This window comes from Agelaius tricolor, unplaced genomic scaffold (assembly GCF_023055355.1).
Source record: "Agelaius tricolor isolate 1412-34295 unplaced genomic scaffold, bAgeTri1.0.p SCAF_11, whole genome shotgun sequence".
In the NCBI taxonomy this organism is placed as follows: Eukaryota; Metazoa; Chordata; class Aves; order Passeriformes; family Icteridae; genus Agelaius; species Agelaius tricolor.
Window position 1 is genome coordinate 17,958,748 of NW_027269271.1, and position 13,236 is coordinate 17,971,983.

The window sequence follows — 13,236 nt, forward strand, 5'->3', positions numbered from 1 at the left end:
TTTCCTATCATCCCTTTCAGCCTGTTTTACACCTGACATCATGGCCATTCTGTTTTCTTTAGAAAGAAATTAATCACTGCTACCATTGCCTGTACCAAAGGCTGAACAGAGAGGGAGTGATCACTTGCACTCAGTACCTACACAGAGCTTCTCTGTGATTTCATGTGCTATATGTACCAATTGTGCACTTTGAGAATAAAAAGTCGATACGATAATAGGCTAAATTCTTTTATGATCATTTGATCATAAAAGATCATATGATCTTTTATGATCATTTCTCACACAGAATACAGCTTTGCTCCTCCTGAAATGGCCAGACTTAGGTACAGAATCTGCCTCATATGTAGTTTTCTGAGGTAAAACAGTTTCGTGCTAGAAAAGGAAGAACACTTAAAACCCACTTATTATTCTTAACTGTTTTCACTGTTTGAGAAAATTAAATCTTTAAGTAAACATGCAAGGGAGAGAATTAAGGAATTTAATTAAATATTATGTTGAGAAAATGTTACTAGTATGAAGAGATGCAGTTACAAGCCACTTACAAAAAGAAATGTTGAGGTCGAAGTAGGACTATTATCTTTAAAGAGGAAAAGTAAAAACTCAAATAAGTGATAGATCAATTCCAGGTTTTCACCATGAGCACATGTACCACTGGATGAACTGTAGGTATTTAAAGAAAAGGGAGACTCCAGATAGAGAAGAATTCCACAGTACAGTAAAGAAGTGATTTCCGTTCAAGGAGTTTACCTTGGGCAAAAAGGGAGTTTCCAGGGCGTGCAGTGCTGCAGAAATTCAGACCTAATGTAGGTTGCATGCAGCACAAGAAACAGGAGCCTGGCTAAGCTTGTGTAAATTAGAGCAATCCCTGAGGGCTGCTCTATCTCACATGAGGATTCATTGGCCTGTAGCAGCCCTGAATCTCAGCATCTACAGAGGTGGCTTAAAGCTGCTTTTGGGCTTTCTTGATGGGCAACATCTCCTTCAAAGTGCCTCACTCAGATGTAGCACAGGATATTTCTTTTGCTTCCTTTATAAAACACAGGAAAACAGGATCCCTCTCAGCCAAACAAACAATATTTCACGTAAGCTCAAAATAAATCCTTTGAACATCTGTTTCAGTGGAGCCAAGCTCCCACAAAGCACTGGCTTCTGTGTGCTTCCCAGAGATTTCTGCTCCTCGGCCCTCTGAGTTTGCAAACATGCTCTTTGAGTGAGGTATACATTTATCAACTGCCTGTTTGGTACTCTTACAAAAAAAATCCATTCATTTCACCAAAGTAATAGTTCTCTTCCCACCACACAGCTTTTGAGTCACCTTGCCACAAAGCTGTGATTTTCTTTTTCCAAAACTATTTGTATACCAATAAAATGTCACTACTTCATAAATGAACAAAAGCTCTCATTGACTTCAAAAGGAATTATATTCACAAAAGATTTTGTCTCTAGTTCTTACCTGCTTAATTATTAAGATTCTAGAACGTAACTTACAGTGTTGTAAGATATGAACTGAAAATTGTGGGCCTGTCCCTACCTATCAGCCAGGTATGCAATCCACCCGGCTGACACATGAGTTGTTCAATACTTTCACACGAGTGTCCTCCTGAAGGCACGGCAGCAATGCTTGTGCTTAGAGTTAAGTATATGTCTTAATGTTCCACTAAATCATAGTTTAAGTACTTAGATGGTTCCAGATGAGCAGAGCAGATGAAAGTAAGTAAGTTTAGTGTGATGGCTAGTGTACAAACTCTTTGGACACAAATAATTTTGTTTAACAGGTTATTTGCTGCTAGAATTACTAGTTTAGAAGAAGTGAGTCAAGGCTTCTCCTGGATTTATTTTCACTGGCTGAATAAGTAACTGTCTGGGTAAGTGTATGATCACCCAGCTCTCAAATTTAAAGAAATGCTAACAGGTCCTTGATCTCCTTTCTGAAGAATCAGATTTGTCTATATAGGTTATAACTGTCTTCAGTGCCTCTGGCACTGGCATTACAAGTGTCAAAAAGAAAAAAAAAAAAAATCAGCCCTGTAGATCGTGTTTGCTCAGTGCAGTTTCTGGAGCATTAAACAAAACTGCCCATTTCTGATCACGGGCTCCTGAAGAGGGCAGCACGTTCTAGATATTATTGAACTGTAAGCTCTGAGGTGCCAGCCTGGGCCTGCCTGTACTGCATGCAGAGGAAGGGTGAATAAAACTTTCTGGATATTCTGTGTACACGCTTCCCATAATACAGTAAGTCAGCAAAAGTCCTAGGCTTTTGACCAAGGTCAAAACTGTATTTGATTATTAAAGAGAACATTCAAATTAGGTACCTGAAGCAAAGTATTTAAAAAGAGAGCAACAAAATACCAGCAAGGAGAACTTCCACAAGGAGTATGTTTTATCTTTAACACTGTAGATAACTTTTCCTATTGGCAGTGCATTGACTATCAAAACTACTAAAGGGGTTAGATTTAATTATCTCACTTCTTTGCACATTTCATCTCAATTGCTATGGCAACATTCAGTTGCCTGAGCAGCAATGTACACTTTAATCAGATATTTCCTCACTCATTTCTCTGTGCACCACAGCAATGTAGTCAAATTTACAGGCAAACCCTGATGCATCTGATAACACCTCTTAGGAATTAATGGTTAGGTTTCTTCTGCCCCTCACCCATAGCCACAAGGATTTCTAGAGAGTTTTGCAGTCCTATGACCAAAGCTTTAGGAGTTGAAAAGGGTGTGTGATTCCCTGCCACTGTTTCTTCCCTACTTCACTTGATATTATGTTGTTTTCTGCCACCATTCCCTTTTCCCAAGGCTTCTACTCACTGGGGAATTCTTCCCATCAAGCAAAGGGCAGGTCTTCTGGTCCCTGCAGGAACTCTTTCAGGGCTGGCGAAAGGAAACATAATAATTGGGCAGACAATATGGTTCCTCCCATATTCCACCCTGCCCTGAAAAGCTTTTTGTTGGATTACTCAGCCCTGATTAAATGCTTCGTCAGAGTACATCATAGTTCTTTAAAGTTCTTGGCCCAGAAACCAGGAACATGGGCTAAAATAAAAGTAATTAGAAGTGATGAGCAGATAGTAGGGACTCCTTATTGAAATGCAGACAGTAAAAAGAGTCAGGAAGCTAAAAGTACATGGGGATTACTAAATTCAGGTTATGGGAAATCTTGATATTTCTGACATAGAATATTGTCTGGTTTGCTAACATGTCACCATTAAGGTAAAGGGCAAACAGAGATAAGTTCCTAATGCTGCCTTAGAGTCTATGGTGAAAAACATAGAAATGCATTAGAAGGATTGAATTTGTTTGGATTATAGTCAAACATTTAGGAAAGAGAGATAGGCATAAAACATTAAAGCAGAATTCCACATATTCTGAAGAAGTCTTTAGACAATCAAGTTTGCTTTTTTGCATTAAAGAAAACATTCTATACTGCTTCTTGTTCTAGATGTATTTTTCATAGGTGTTCATCTGTTTGCATGTAATCAACTATCACAGCTCACTTTTTAATAAGGTCTCCGATTCCTACTGTCCTAAAGATTTTGGAAACCCTGGGTAAGTACAGAGTTGTCTTGGATCATTTTGTTCCAGAGAAGTATAATGGAGTCAGAGTCAGAACCACTCCACATCTTGTCAATGATAACAAATCGGATCAACCTCCCTGACTATGCAACATGAAGTCACTTTCTACACTTTATCTCCATGTGAGCCATAGCAGATTTTCTAGAGGCCTCCTAGCTCAAGATACCAAAAACTATAAAGCATCAATTTATTAGGAAAATAGAGGAAAAACTGTGCACACTGTGCTTTCCATACATGACAAAGATCTGCTCATAAATGACAAGGAAGCTCACGTTATATGGGATGTTCATTATGGATCTGGGGAGACTTTTCCAGCTCAGGTACCAAAGCCTAACATTTGTGGGTCTATGTCATATGACAGCCCTGTCTCACAATCAACCAGTGAAATTGTTATTTTTTCAGTATTCTGACGAAAAAGCTAAAAGTTACAGAATCTACATGTAATGTTTTTTCACAGCAGTACTTCTAGAGATGTACATTCATATAGTCTTTGAAATTAATAGGTCTAACCTTATAAAGAAAATATATTTCAGATTATATGTAAATAAATAAATAAATTAATATAAAATAAAAACTATTTCAGATTACAGGACTGCTCTCAGTAGTTTAAAATAAGTATCTCCTTCCAACTTTGTATATCTAATATGATCTTTGTATACAACTATACACAATGTATAACAAACAACACTGTACCGTAGGGGATGCAAAGATCTTTTAAAGATCAGTTTTTGAAATTGTATTGGAAAAGAAAAATTTTTTGAAAGCTCAAAACTTTAAACCTAAAAATTTCAGTATCTGTGAATAAGTAAAGAGTACAAAATGTTTGTATTATAATTTCTTCCACTTGATTGTTGATTCATGTAACTTTGGAAGAGCTATGCTGATTTCCACCAGCTGAGAATCTGTTACATAGTCTTTATAATAATAGTAATTTTTTTTCCTGAAATTATCTATGTCATACAATTGGAAATCTAGGCCAAACAATAAATTCCTTGTTTGAATACTTTATAAACAGGAAAATTTGTAAAAGATTGTCGAGGTTTAGAAATGGTGGTCTCCAATTTGGTGCTCCCACTAAATCCACCTGAGCCTTCCCCTCCCCTCTCCAAATGGAGGCACAAGAGGCAAAGATCCCATGTTGAGATAAGAAAAATTTACTGGAAATGGCAATGAGATAAGAAAATGAACAGTAGCAGTAATATTAATAACAAAAGTGTACAAAAAAGAGAATGATTCACATGCAAATATGCTCACTGAGGAACTTGTGACCTGACCTGCAGCCACACCACCTGCAAGCCCTTCCCTTCCTTCTGGAAAAGAGATTCCTTTCCCCAAACCCCTGGCAATGATGTGGGGTGGTATGGAATAACCTCCTTGTCCTGGCCATGCCCTTCCTGGCTACTGCAAAAAATTAACCCTGTTCTAGCTGGAACTAGGACAAAGATATTGCAAAACCCCTCACAGAACAGTGCCATGTCATTAAAAGATGGTTTTTGTACCTTGTGTGATTTTGCTGTAAATGTGTAAGAATTCCACTTTTGGAACATATTTCCCTGTTCTTTTGACTGTTTTCTAGGATTGTATGAAAGATATACCAAACAAATAGTAGGGAAAAGTTACCTATACAAAAAGACTTGCTAAAGTACTTTAAACTTTATTAAGCCCTTCACCTGTTTGTGTTTATGTGAAATAATCAAAAGTAAAACATTTTCAAATCAGTTTTGGGTGAGGATGAGATTTCCACAGGGTACAGTAGAGTTCAATACAATGTAATCTCTAAACTAAGGCACATCACACAGTTCTGTAGGGGATATACAGTTCTCACTAGGTTTCTTATCAGCAGTTTACAAATTTTTGCTGTGGGTTGCCTCTACTTTTCAGTAATAGTTTGTTTCCTTCCCCCCTTTGATTCCTTCTCCAAGGAGATTTTTCTTCAGTCTGTTTTAACCCAACCCCACCCCTTCCCTCATTCTGAGCACAATAAACTACATTCTTCATAACTTAAAAACTCTCCTGTTTCCCTCCAGCACAAGCACAGCTCCTGGCATCCTCCCACTGCCCAGCAGTTGTCCCTCCCACTTCTCCAAGAGCTGCTGTGATCCAGGTATTCATCACAGAGTATCCAAATCAAACATTTTCTTAGGAGAAGTGCCTGTTTTTCTTGACCCTGGCTCTTTGCAGCCTGAAAATCTTGTCTTCAAGAAGAGGACATGGAGTGTGGCACCTGCAGCTGCTGCAGGTCCATTTCTCATATGGGTGCCAAAGAAGGAGGAATTTGTGAGAGACAGGGTAGGATGAGAGGAAAATTCAAAAGCTGAGTGAAACTCTGAAGAGTTTTATGTTTTCAATTCCCACTTCCAGGTGCTCAACAAATTCTCCTTCCTCTCCTTGGGGTAAAGACTCCTTGCTTGGTATATTGCTTGCAGCATTTTCTGCTCACTTCTCTAGTCACTTCATTTCAGCTCTACTTGAGTTTAAACACCCCTTCTGTAAAGCCTAATAAATGTTTATGCAAGTGACCATATTTTTTTTAAGTTTAACCAAGCTAGAGAGTGGAACTACTCCAGGGGAGGCACTGCCCAGTTTTTGTGTATGTTATGCACACACACACAATATGTACATGTATACACAGAATTTATGTGTGCTCTTACTGTAGCATTAATACTCCCTAAAGGTATTATTATGTTGTAAGACAAATTAAAATTAAACAAGGGGTAAAAGTGCACATGAACTGAAAACTGTTAAAAAATGCCTACAGGCAAGACAGAAGTGAAAGCAGGAATTTATCCAGCTGTGGGTGTCTTGCAGTTCCTCTGGGCCAACTGACTGTGCTTCCATTTCTGCTGCAGGAAATGCAATTAAAACAAAAACAAACTAAAACAGATAGATGTTGTGAATTTCAAGCAAAATGACACGAGTATTTTTTCTGCCTATTTTTTCTTAATAAAAGTTAAGAAAATTTCTATAAACGTCATTAAGCTACAGGACTGAATGCAGAGGGGTGGAGGGAATACATAACACAAGAGCCCAGAAAGAGAGAGGTATCTACCCAGGCCAGAAATGTGATAGCAGGTAGGTTTGCTGACAAGTACATCCCATAAAATCTGCAATCAGTGGAGTATGTGAGATCAGCTTTGAGAACTTTTGTAAAAATATCCCATCTGATAGAGGATTTATAAAGCTAAGTGCAAGGGGGGGGGGGGGGGGGGTTTGGACTGGCAGATGCAATTAGACCCTATAAAGGATACCTGAGATGTGCAGAACTGACAATGCCAAAATTCTGCATACTGAGATCAAAAACAGAATCATAAACAACTATAGTGGTAGTAGCATGTGTTAAATGTATACTAAATTTGGATTTATGAAAAAAAAATTTTTGAAAAGCACATTTTATTCAGGTGCAAATGGGTGCACTCATAAGAGATAAAGGTGATCAAACTGACTAACTATTTATCTTTCTGAGTAAAATTGTTAGGTTTACTACTTCCCTCATTCAAACCTTAAAACAATGTATCTCACAGTGGAAGAATTTGCTGTGCAAAATGTTATGCACAGAGAAAGAGAAAGGACATGGCTCAATATCACAGGCTCATAATGAAATAAGGAACTGCACTCCAACCAGTTAATTCACTTATTTTCATGACAGTGTTATCCAACAGTTATCACCACAACAATGAATCTTTGTTGACTTAGAAGTGCTCAAAAATGAAAGAGCATTTGGACATGGGGACAAGGAGCCATGGTAGGAAGGAAGATTAGGAATGTAATTCTTTCTCATTTTTACAATACTGAAATCCCAATGGTACCACTGGAAGTGCTCCCAATTTCCACCAGGACAAAAGAAAGCATGTCTTCCTCTGATTCTTTGTACTTGGAAACTGTATCTTAATAACAGCTATATTTATAGTCCAAGTGCTATATAATGAAAGGAAATATGTGAAAATGAAAAAAAAAAAGTATTAATGCATGCATCAGAATAACACAACAAATAGGATGTGGCTTTCTTCTGGTGAAAAAATAAATTATTCTTCTTTTCTGCTTTGAGTATTTTGACTCCAAGTGCAGTCTTATAATCTAATTGGTATTATAGAATCATATAATGTTTATACTGGAAAGGACCCTCAAGATCATTGAGTCAAATGATTCTCCTCATGCTGCCAAGTCCACCACTAAACCATGTTCCTGAGTACCACATCTACAGGCTTTTTTAACTACCTCCAGGGATGGTGACTCAGCCACTTCCCTGGGAAGTCTGTTCCAATGCCTGACCAACCTTTCAATGAAGAAATATATCCACTCTAAACCTCCTCTGGTGCCATTGGAGGCCATTTCCTCTTGTCCTCTTGCTTGGTACTTGTTAGAAGACACTGACCCACACACATCTACAGCCACATGTCAGGTAGCTGTAGCATGGTCAGGTCACCCCTGAGACTCCTTTTCTCCAGGCTAAACACCCCTATCTCCCTCAGCCACTTCTCATAAGACTTCTCTTCTAGCTCCACGGCCCTCCTCTGGGCTCACTCCAGCCCCTCAACGTCTTCCCTGAACTGAGGGCCCCAGAACTGGACACAGCCCTCGGGGTGTGGCCCCACCATTGCTGAGCACAGGGGACAATCCCTGCCCTGCTCCTGCTGGCCCCACCATTGCTGGCACAGGCCAGGAGGCATTGGCCTCTTGGCCACCTGGGCACAGCTGGGTCATGCTCATGTTCAGCTGCTGCCAACCAGGGTCCCCAGGTCCTTCTCCAGTGGGCAGCTTTCCAGACACTCTGCCCCAAGGCTGTTGTGCTGCATGGGCTTGTTGTGACCCAAATGCAGGACCAGCACTGATCCTTGTTGGACCTCACACTGTTGGCCTCAGCCCATCAAGCCAGCCCATCCAGATCCCTCTGCAGAGCCTTCCTGCCCTCCAGCAGATTGACAACCCACACAATTTGGTGATGTCTGCAAACTGCCTGAGGGTGCCCTCAATCCTCTAGTTCAGATCAGCAGTAAAGATAATAAACAGAACTGTCCCCAGCACTGAGCCTTGGGGAATGCCATTAGTGACCAGCCACCAAATGGGTGTAGCTCTGTTCACCACCACTCTCTGGCCCAACCATCCAACCAGTTTTTAATCCAGGGGAGAGTGCATCCATCCACCCCATGGGAAGGCAGTTTATTCAGGAAAACATTGTGGGAAACTGTCAAAGGATTTGCTAAAGTCTAGGCAGAAAACATTCATGGCCTTTCTCTCATCCACGAAGCAGGTTACCCTGTCATAGAAGGAGATCAGGTTGGTCCAGCAGGACCTGCCTTTAATAAACCCATGTTGGCTGGGCCTGATCCCCTGATTGTCCTGCAGATCCCCTGATTGTCCTGCACCTGCTGTCTGATGGCACTAAACATGATCTGCTCCACGACCCTCCCCAGCAGTGAGGTCAGACTGACAGACCTGCAGCTCCCTGGATTCTCCTTTCCAGCCATTTGGGTCGTATTTGCTAAGTTCTTGTCAATTGGGGCCTCCTGGGTTAGCCATGACTGGTGCCTGGACAGAAAGTGGCTTGGTCAGCACTTTCACCACTTCATGAATATTAAATGCAAGTAGCTGAGATTCATATAGCTTTTCCTATATGAAACTAAACAATTTGTATATATGAAACTATTTTTACCTCAGAATAGACCTCTGTGAAAGAAATCTAACCTTAAATTAAACAATACCCTCAAAGACTTCTGCCTTTATAGGGCACTTCCATGTTTAAAAGCACCAATGTAAAACGTACTGGTTTTGCTCAACAGATCTGCTCTTTGGACTAAATCCAGATTTCTAGTTATTGGGAGAGACTTTTACTTCTGGACCAGGCCCCTTGTGTATATCCACATTCATGTATGATTACTTTAGTGGAAAAAGTGGTTTTATTCCCATTTATGATGGAGTGAACTGAATTATCTTTTGGCATTACTTACTGTATCAACTATGAAATTTATGCAATCACAGTGCATTTAAATTCTGTATTATAATAAAACCACATTATCCCAATGAAGGGTAGCAGAAAAACTGCTAATGTTTAACTGGGAGCATCTTTCGCAATAACAAGATGCATGAGAGAAGGACCCAGCCTGGTCTTTTGCAGAACATTTGAGTTTTCCAAGTTTTGAAGTTAAAAGCTGTAAAATATATTTTTATTAGTGAACTGAGAAAATTAGATAAATCCTATGAGACTTAAAGCATGTGGAAATCTATTCTGCCATTCTAACAAAGTAATTTTTCATGATGCAACTGGGCTGAAATAGTTCCTTTTGTGAAACAATTCAATTGTTAAAGTATTTTTGAGTAGAATGCATTTAGTAAAACTCACTTGTACCCTTCCTATAGTGTTGTTTTCTTTGGCAAAATTTGGCATATACTGCATGTTGGTATTTTATTTATTACATTGCATTATTTTATTATGCAATATTTTAAAAACAGGTTGTAAAAACTAAGGTTTATGTGTATATTATAGGTAAGACACTCAAAGGTGCATGGGGAAACTAGACCTCTGGCATTACTGAAATTTCACGGAAGGTAGGCTTCCCAGACTGTGCAGAGAACAGAATTTCTCAGCATTTATTCAGATATGCACCTTAAAGTAAAACTTTTATGTGATCAAGTACCATGCACATAGGATTGAGTTTTACAATTTCCTGAATAGCTTTTATGAGGAGGGCTCATGCCTCTGTCTTTCTCCTCCCTTTGCTGTTCATGTCCTGCTTTCCATTTTGCACTCCCTGCTTCTTAAAGCCTCCCCAGCAACCTGCTGGACTTAGCAGGAGCTGGGGTCAGGGTGGTGATCAATGGCTCTGGCTATTGAGCATTCAGCCATTGATCACTCTGGATACATTCATAGATCTCAGCCATGCCATCACCAGCAGCTGCTTCCACTTTGCCTGCCAACTTTCTGTCACCTCGAGGATTCAATGAGGTTCAGAGGCAGTGTGAGAAGGTTATATAATTCTGTCAAGAGATCATGTCTTTGATTTTTTTCATCTCTTAGACCTACATGTCTACCCTTTGGGGGTCTATCACAGGCTGAGAAGTTCCAATATATTACATACCATAACACAGCAGTATAAAGAGTGCTATATAAAATATATAAATGCCCTTCCTTTGAAGAAAATAGCAGGAGCTTTCACTCCTTTCTTTCATTAAAAGAACATTACCTAATGCTGAAGAGAAACCACAGCTGTATTCATATATGTATGCACATGCTTTGCTGGTAATTTGAAACACATTGTCAGATATTATCATATCTAGTGTTCTCTCTCTCACTTACATTTAAATATTCTATGCCTAATGTATAAGAGTAAAAAGTTACTTTAATTGCTTGGATAAAATATTCACAGTTTAGCAACTTTACTGTGAAAACAAAATATATTTCACCAAGCCATTAAAAAGACATTGGGAACTCAAATGCTGCTTTCTCATCTAAAAACTCATCCTGCAGTGTAGCTGACCTGGTTTTGCTCGATTTTTCCTGTTTACTTAGCTCAGGTACTTTGTGCTCTTGCTCATACACTGAAGCACAAAGCTGCCACACTTCTGGATGTTGCCACTTGCCAGCCTTGCACCCTGCCCTCCACTGGAAGGTTGCAATCCCATCTCCAGTCCCAAAGACCAGGGCAAAGGCTTTTCACTGGCACTTTAAATTAGCAGGCGGTGTGAACGTGGGTGGCTCAAGCACAGACACATGCTCCTCTCTCTCGTCCCTGTAGGCTGACAGGAATTTCCAGCAGAACTGTGAAATGGACAGCTGTGAGCATGAATATCTGAAATCATGGCAAGGACATCTGGCAGAGCTTGTCTGTCACAGCCCATGGCTGAAAGGCTGGTTGGCAGGGTGGGCTCTGCAGGCAGGGCTCTGCTGGAGAGAGGTGCTGGAAAGCTCAGCCCTACAAATCCTCCCCAAACAACTGGCAGCAAGGAATGAAAATAACCACAGTGCACAGAACAATGCTGTGGCAAAGTCAGATTTCCAAGTTTAAAACACTGCTGAAATGATTCACAGGAGTCAGGCTGGCTGGATGCACTGGGCTGAGTTCCTGTAAGAGGAAAGGATGTGAGGGGGGAATAGGAAAGTATTCATGATTAATAATGATGGCTATGACGGTAACATTATCTGGTCTTCTGAGTGATGCTTCCAAACATTCACAGAGAAAAAAAAAATCTAGGTATTTTCTAGGAATTAGAAAAAACCCCTTCCATATTAAAAAAAAAACTTTAATAGGTCATTTTGAAAAAAATTCAAATTGTCACTATCCCTTTTAATGATTTAAAACATTTTCAAAGCTTTATGAACCCTCCCTGTTAAATGAGGCTACTACTTTAACACAATCAAAGAGGTCTATGCAGCTTGAAAATGGACTCAAAATCCAGGAAAAGAGGCCATATTCTGTTATACGAATGCAGTTCCAGGGCTTTAATGAATCCAGACAATTTACCAATAAACATAGTACATAAATTAAGTTGATTTACTGTGCAATCTGCAATTTAAAAGCTTCCTATTCTACCATCTTGCCATTTTTATAGTTTATCATAATAAAAAATGAAAAGAAAGTGATATCAGTCAATACTGCAGGATTCCATATTAGCTTTTCACATAAACCAGGTGCAAGCAATTAAGAATATGCTTCCTGTATTTTTAAAACGCTTTTTGTCTCTTTTCTTTTATCCATTCAGTTGAAAAGGAAAGAAATATCCAGAGCTACTTTGTACAGTTTGGGATTTTTGCTGCCTGCCTTGGCTATCTGGATGCATCAGAGTACTTGGTGTCTTGTAAGGCCCATTTGAGTTCACATTAAAAGAGATCAAATTTTCATAACAAGTTATGGGAGTGATATTTCTAACAAAACTAATTTTAATTGAAATTAACCCAAATGCAAACACATCTTTCAATGTTAGGTTTGGTATACCCATTTCAAACCCATTTCATAGCAAAATCCATCACTTGGACTAAAACTAAGGTGACATTGTCACTTTAAATCACAACTCTGTATTTCAGCAATTGGCATCTCATGAAGTGGTTGTGCCACTTGCAAAATATTCAAGGACAATACTAAACAACATCTACAACCTTCCCAATGTTACTTAAAGAAAAATTAGGTTTTCTATCTCTCTAATTTCTTTGCCTCTTCAAATACTGTTAACATTCTTTTTCACACATCCTAGTTTCTCCTCTTTCAATTTTAATTATATTTTCTTCTTTCTAAATTAATCCTTTGTTTGAATTGCTACTTTTGAGAGAAAAAAAAAAAAGACTTGTACAACAAACAGCTGAATATTTGCCTGTTTGCTTTGGGTCTTTTCATGTTCCTTCTCAGAGGCCAGATCTGACAAGGTGCTGAGCATCCGGCAACTCACTAAAAGTTGAGGGTGCTGAGAATATCTCAGCAGAGCCTAGCATATTGCAGGATCATGCCTTGCACAGCAAGTTCTCCAAGTGATGACTATTTATGTTTCACTGAATAGACTTAGCATAAATTTTAACAACTCTGATATGACTGGGATTTTTTTAATGGGCAAAGAGGAGGCATTTTTCATGACCATATCACTCAGCACTTTGAGAATGAAGCGTACAGCAGTGCCACCCAAAACGTCTGGCAAAGAACCAGATGTCATAGTAACAAACACACAAATACTGGA

The 13,236-nt window shown here is 39.3% G+C and overlaps 1 protein-coding gene across 1 annotated transcript in view; it reads right to left on the reverse strand.

The window, feature by feature from the left end:
• ADGRL2 (adhesion G protein-coupled receptor L2) overlaps window positions 1-13,236 on the reverse strand; it is a 204,673-nt gene that overhangs the window by 175,559 nt on the left and 15,878 nt on the right. The window lies entirely within an intron of this gene.